This window comes from Pan troglodytes, chromosome 19 (genome assembly GCF_028858775.2).
Source record: "Pan troglodytes isolate AG18354 chromosome 19, NHGRI_mPanTro3-v2.0_pri, whole genome shotgun sequence".
Lineage (NCBI taxonomy): Eukaryota > Metazoa > Chordata > Mammalia > Primates > Hominidae > Pan > Pan troglodytes.
Window position 1 is genome coordinate 35,519,870 of NC_072417.2, and position 6,309 is coordinate 35,526,178.

Here is a 6,309-nt window from a genome sequence, read left to right on the forward strand (position 1 = left end):
ACCCTGTCTCTACTAAAAATACAAAAAATTAGCCGGGCATGGTGGTGGGCGCCTGCAGTCTCAGCTACTCAGGAGGCCGAGGCAGGAGAATGCCGTGAACCCGGGAGGCGGAGCTTGCAGTGAGCCGAGATCAGGCCACTGCATTCCAGCCTGGGCGACAGAGCTAGACTCCGTCTCAAAAAAAAAAAAAAAAAAAAAGGCCGGCGCGGTGGCTCATGTCTGTAGTCCCAGCGCTTTGGGAGACCGAGGCAGGTGGATCACCTGAGGTCAGGAGTTCTAGACCAGCCTGGCCAACATGGTGAAACCCCGTCTCTACTAAAAATACAAAAATTAGCTGGGCGTGGTGGCATGCGCCGGTAATCCCAGCTACTCAGGAAGCTGCTTGAACCCAGGAGGTGAAGGTTGCAGTGAGCCGAGATTGCACCACGCACTCCAGCCTGGGCTACAGAGCAAGACTCCGCCTCAAAAGAAAAAATACAAATACAAATAAAATAAAGAGAACAGCCAGTGGGAAGTCCCAGAAATGGGCACACACTGGGTGTGTCTGGGGTGCAGTGAGGGGCCCCTGTGGCTGAGGCGAAAGTCTAGGGATTATTGCACCCACTTTGCACGTGTGACCTTCCACAGTTCTTCACACAGCGACTCCTTCACAACAGTCTCATGACATAGGTTTTTATAATTCTCCTCTCTTGACGGGTGGGGAAACTGAGGCTCGGGGTGGCTAACTGAGCCACAGCCAGAAAGCAATGGAGCTCCAATCTGAATCCAGGCAGCCTGCCCCCACTGCCGAACTCCAAAGGAAACACAGTAGGGAGGCAATGCCAGCAGGCTAGGAGGGCTGCCTGGAGGAGGTGGATGTCACCAGAACCTGTGGGAGGACCCTGAGGAGCAGGGAGGGAGGGAGCTGCCGCTGACCAAGGCACAAAAACATGTTCCTGGGGCAGTTCTTGGAAGGCAGATTTCCAGGCGCCTGCCCCCAATGTGGCCCTACCTCCGGCTCCCCCAGGCCCCCTCTTCCTAGAGGGAAGGCGGCAAGAGGCGCTTCATTAGCGCCTCTGAGACCCCAGCAGCCCCAGGGGATGAAAAGCGCCTAGGAGGGGAGCCCTCCTAATTTTGGCACACCTGGCAGGCGGCCCAGGACCACTGAAAGGGATTCAGCTGGGGCCAGCTGGGCAGGCCCCGTCATTGTTCTGGCTAGATCCGCGGTCAGGGCTTCAAATGCAAAACCGGGCTGGGGATGGGGTTGGGGCGCCGGTGGCCTCTGCTCTTCCTTTAATAGACCAAAGGACTCTGGCGGCTTAGCTCTTTTTCCTAATTTAAAGATATTTTCAGGCGTTTGGGAGCTCCCCTAGGCGAAGCAGGAAGGCTGGGAAGTGGGGGGCCTTGAAATTCTCTTCGTGGTTGCCAGCGGAGGATGGAAGAAAAGGCGGGGAGGAGGGGGGCTGAGGTTGGTCTGGGGTCTGGGGTCACGGGTGGGGCGCTGGGCAGGTAGAGACCCGTGTTGAGTTCTCGGCTGTCCTCTGCCCCAGTTTCCCTCTCTGGAAACTGTCTGGTTTCTGGAACCGTCCCCAGCAGGTAGGACGGATGCAGGTGTGCCCAAACGGCAGTTTCTTCCTAAGGAGCTCTTTCGGGTCAACTCTGGAGGCCTTGACTTGGGAGGCAGATGGAGGAGGCTTGATCCCTCTCAGAATGGCAACCGTGGTGCCAAGGCAGGAAGGAGGGTAGGGAGGCAAGCCAATGGGGTGCAGCGGCCTCCATGCCAGAAAATGGGGGCTCCCTGGATCATCTCCTCGGCGGGAGGGTGCACGGGGACCAAGAGAGAGAACCAAGGGGCCCCGCTGGAGGGGGGCTTGGAGCCTAGGGACAGTTGAGGGGGTACCGTCTTCCCCTCTCTCCTGGTCACGCTGCCCAGTCGGCCTTTTTCTCCCCTTTTGCCCCCACCCCCGCCTGCCCCCCTCCAGGCCCCAGCGCCCCCCACTCCCAACCCCCCGGCCTGCTCTCCTGCCTCCCTCGTGCCACCTCCTTGGGCTGCGTTTCTCTTCCCTCCTCCGAGTTCCCAGCCATCCTCTCACCCCCACTCCCCAGCCCCTCCCCCTCCCTCCCTGGGGCCGCCGCCATCTTGCAGGATGCTGGGGAGGGAGCCGCGTGCAGGCAATGGGAACAATGCATCTTTTATGAAGCGATCCCCTCTCCTTGCCTGGAAACCTTGCATTAATGCGGCAGTGATTTCTCTTGTAATAGAGGGGGCTCTCCCGCGCCCCCAACCCGAGGGGCGCAAGAAGGGAGGGGGCCAGGTTTGGGGGCGAGGAGGGAAAAGTGGAGGGTGATGGAGTCATCGCTCCGGGCTCCCAGCTCTGCAGCCGGCGGCCTCCCCGCGCCCAGCCTGGAGACCCCCACCCCACCCCGCAGGTGGAGGTTCCCAGAGTGGGGGAGGGGTTCCGGCGCGAGGCCCTCTAGTAAGTTCTGGGCTGAGACCCAGCCACAGAGTCCCGGCCGATGGGACCCCCACCCCCCTATTCTCAGCCCTGGCATTGGCCAGAAAGGGCGCAGGAGACCCTCGGCTGCCCCTGGGGCCCGCTGTCTGCGGCCAGGTCCTCTGGGACACGTGTCCCCCCCTCCCCCCAGAACCCTCAGAGGTTCCCCATCTCCTCCAAGCCCTGTTTCCTTCCCCTCTTCTCTTCCATCTTGCCGCCTCACTCCCATCCTTACAGCTCCTGCCTCCCTCGTCCTCTCCTGGCTCCCCCTTTCCCCTTCCCTGCTGCCTGCCCCCTCCCTCCACACCCCCTTCCCTGCGTGCTAATGGCCCGGTGGCAGGCGGCTCCGTGGCTGTTTCTGGGGGAGGCGGGTTTGCAGCCAGGGGAGATGTTGGAGCGGTTTGGTGAGGGGGAGGAAGAAGAATTATACATACGTAAATCTGGGATAATGACGGTGCTGCTAATGGGGCGGGCGGCGGCAGTTCCCCCCAACAAACCCACACCCCATCACACACACTCAGGGACCAACCTGGCTTCCTGAGGCGTTTGAGGGTCCGTGGGCCCCGATCATCTCCTTGACTGGCCCTGAACCATCCCTGCTGCAGATATGGGGTCCATGCTCATTTGTGACATCAATGAAACATCCCCCTCCAGCCCCCCAATTCAATTTGTGGCTTGCCACTTTGCTTGCCCTGTGGCCTAGGGGTGAGTAGTTACCCCAGCAGGACAGGTGTGTTCACTTGGGTCTTTTACGCCACCACCAGCCTGGACCCCCCACTCTTCTAGGTTTTCTGAGGTCACACCACCCACCACATGACATCTTTTGCATAACTGAAGGAAGGTCAGACGGATTTTCTTACCCTTTCTCCATTTCATAGCTGTGTGACCTTAGGCAAGTTAACCTCTCTGAGATTCAGTTCTCTCTACTTGTAATTTGGGAATAATTATGTTCAAAGAACCTGAGGCTGAGGTGGGAGGATCACTTGAGGCAAGGAGTTGGACACCAGCCTGGGCAACATAGCCAAACCCCTGTCTCAAATTAAAAAAAAAAAAACTTTTTGAAAAAATAAGTCAAGTTAAGGGCCAGGCACAGTGGCTCACACCTGTAATCCCAGCACTTTGGGAGGCCAAGGCAGGTGGATCACTTGAGGTCAGGAGTTCAAGACCAGCCTGGCCAACATGGTGAAACCCTGTCTCTACTAAAAAAAAAAAAGTACAAAAATTAGCCGGTATCGTGGTGCATGCCTGTCATCCCAGCTGCTTGGGAGGCTGACGCACGAGAATCCCTTGAACTGGGAGGCGGAGGTTGCAGTGAGCAGAGGTCGCACCACTGCACTCCAGCCTGGGCAACAGAGCAAGACCCTGTCTCTAAAAAAAAAAAAAAGAACATGAATTCACCCACTTCTTTCCACTTTTGTGCTTCCCAACTCCTTCATCACTTGCCTGGATTTACTGAGGTTGCCTTGGCCACAGCCTCCTGGCTTCTGCCCTGGCCTCCATCATCCGTTTGAGGTTGCCTTGGCCACAGCCTCCTGGCTTCTGCCCTGGCCTCCATCATCCGTTTGTTTCGGCCTCCCAAAGTGCTGGGATTACAGGTGTGAGCCACCGCACCTGGCCAAAATTTATAAACCTTGACTCTTATTCTCGGTGTGTCCCACAATACCTGGCACCTACTAGATTTTCAAATATGTGTTGAATTAGTGAATTAAATAAATAATGTTGTGACTATGTAAGGATATAACTGATGTAAAGTTCTTGGCAGGTCGCCAGCATTCAATAAACCAAGATGCTGGGCACAGTGGCTCATGTCTGTAACCCCAGCATGTTGGGAGGCCAAGGCAGGAGGATAGTTTGAACCAGGGGTTCAAGAGCAGCCTGCACAACAAAGCGAGACCCTGTCTGTACAAAAATTACAAAAAAATTAGCTGGGTGTGATAGTGTATACCTGTGGTCCCAGCTATTCGGGAGGCTGAGGTGGGAGGATCACTTGAGCCTGGGAGGTTGAGGCTACAGTGAGCCAGGTTCCTGCGATCCAGCCTGAGTTACTGAGTGAGACCCTGTCCACATCCCCACAAGAGGTAAACTTATGTTCATCAAAAGACATGTACAAGGATGTTCATAGCTGCTTTATCTACAATAACCATTCACTGCAAACAACTCAAATATCTATCAGCAGTAAGATAAATACATTGTGATATATCTCCACAATGGAATATTATACAACAAAGAAAAAGAACAGGAAAACAGACATGACAATAGATTCTCACAGATACAATGTTGCGTAAAAGCAAGATGCCAAACCATGTATTTCCACTTACACAAAGTTCAGGGGTGGGCAAAACTAATCTATGATGAAAATGTCAAATTGGAGGATATTGACTAAGAAAGAGCATTTGGGAATTTCCTGGAGGGACAAATATGTTCTTCTGGTCTGCATGGTGGATACACAGGTATACATGTGTAGAAATTCACCACGCTGAAATTTATGATTTGTGCACTTTACCATATTCATTAAAAAAAAAAAAAAAGAGGAAGCCAGTCATGATGGCTTCTGCCTGTAATCCAAGCTACTCAGGAGGCTGAGATGGGAGGATCGCTTGAGGCCAGGAGCTCGAGACCAGCCTGGGTAATGTAGTGAGACCTTGTCTTCATTAAAAAAAAAAAAAAAAAAAAAAAGATTAGGCTGGGTGCAGTGGCTCACGCCTGTAATCCCAGCACTTTGGGAGGCCAAGGTGAGCAGATCACTTGAGGTCATGAGTTTGAGACTTGCCTTGCCAACATGGTGAAGCCCCATCTCTACTAAAAATATAAAAATTAGCCAGGTTAGGCCAGGGACGGTGGCTTACGCCTGTAATCCCAGTACTTTGGAGGCCGAGGTGGGCGGATTATAAGGTCAGGAGTTTGAGACCAGCCAATATGGTGAAACCCCGTCTCTACTAAAAATACAAAAATTAGTCAGGTGTGGTGGGCGCCTGCCTGTAGTCCCAGCTACTCAGGAAGCTGAGGCAGAAGAATTGCTTGAACCTAGGAAGCAGAGGTTCCAGTGAGCTGAGATCGCGCCATTGCACTCCAGCCTGGGAGACAGAGGAAGACTCCGTCTCAAAAAGAAAAAAAAATTAGCCAGGCATTGTGGAGGGTACCTGTAATCGCACCTCCTCAGGAGGCTGAGGCAGGAGAATCACTTGAACCTGGGAGGTGGAGGTTGCAGTGAGCCGAGGTCACACCACTCCACTACAGCCTGGGTGACAGAGTGAGACTCCATCTCAAAATAATAATCATAATAATAATGAAAAGAAATGATGCTGGATGCAGTGGCTCATGCCTATAATCCCAACACTTTGGGAGGCCAGAGCAGGAGGATCACTTGAAGCCAGGAGTTTGAGACCAGCCTGGGCAATGTAGCAGGACCCTATCTCTACAAAAACATATATATTTTAAAAATTAGCCAGGTGTGGTGGTGCATGTCTGTAGTCCCAGCTACTCGCATGGCTGAGGCAGGAGGATCACCTCAGTCCAGTAATTTGAGGCTGCAGTAAGGTGTGATCATGCCACTGGACTCCAGCCTGGGCAATAGAGCAAGACCCTATCTCAAAATAAAAGAATAAAATATACAATAAAAATTAAACAGAGCAAAGAGAATGTCCCCTAGAGCCATGTGTGATCCATACGCTTTGTGAATCGTGACACCTCCTCTCCTTCGAGGTTGTACAACTGTCTTCCAAAGTTGGAAAAAAAATGTTTAAAGCTGCCCAGATTCAGGAGGGAGGTCCCAGGGGTACCAGTGCCCTCCCCCATTTCCCAAGGACGACAAGGGTTTCCAGCCTCACTTGGCCTT

General features: G+C 53.6%; 1 long non-coding RNA gene across 1 annotated transcript; it reads left to right on the forward strand.

The window, feature by feature from the left end:
• Positions 1–1,958: 1,958 nt before the first annotated feature.
• LOC104002879 (uncharacterized) lies at positions 1,959–5,150 on the forward strand. The gene is made up of 2 exons (XR_675309.3): positions 1,959–3,931; positions 3,987–5,150. It is a non-coding gene; the product is annotated as an uncharacterized LOC104002879 (long non-coding RNA).
• The last annotated feature ends 1,159 nt before the right edge of the window (positions 5,151–6,309 follow it).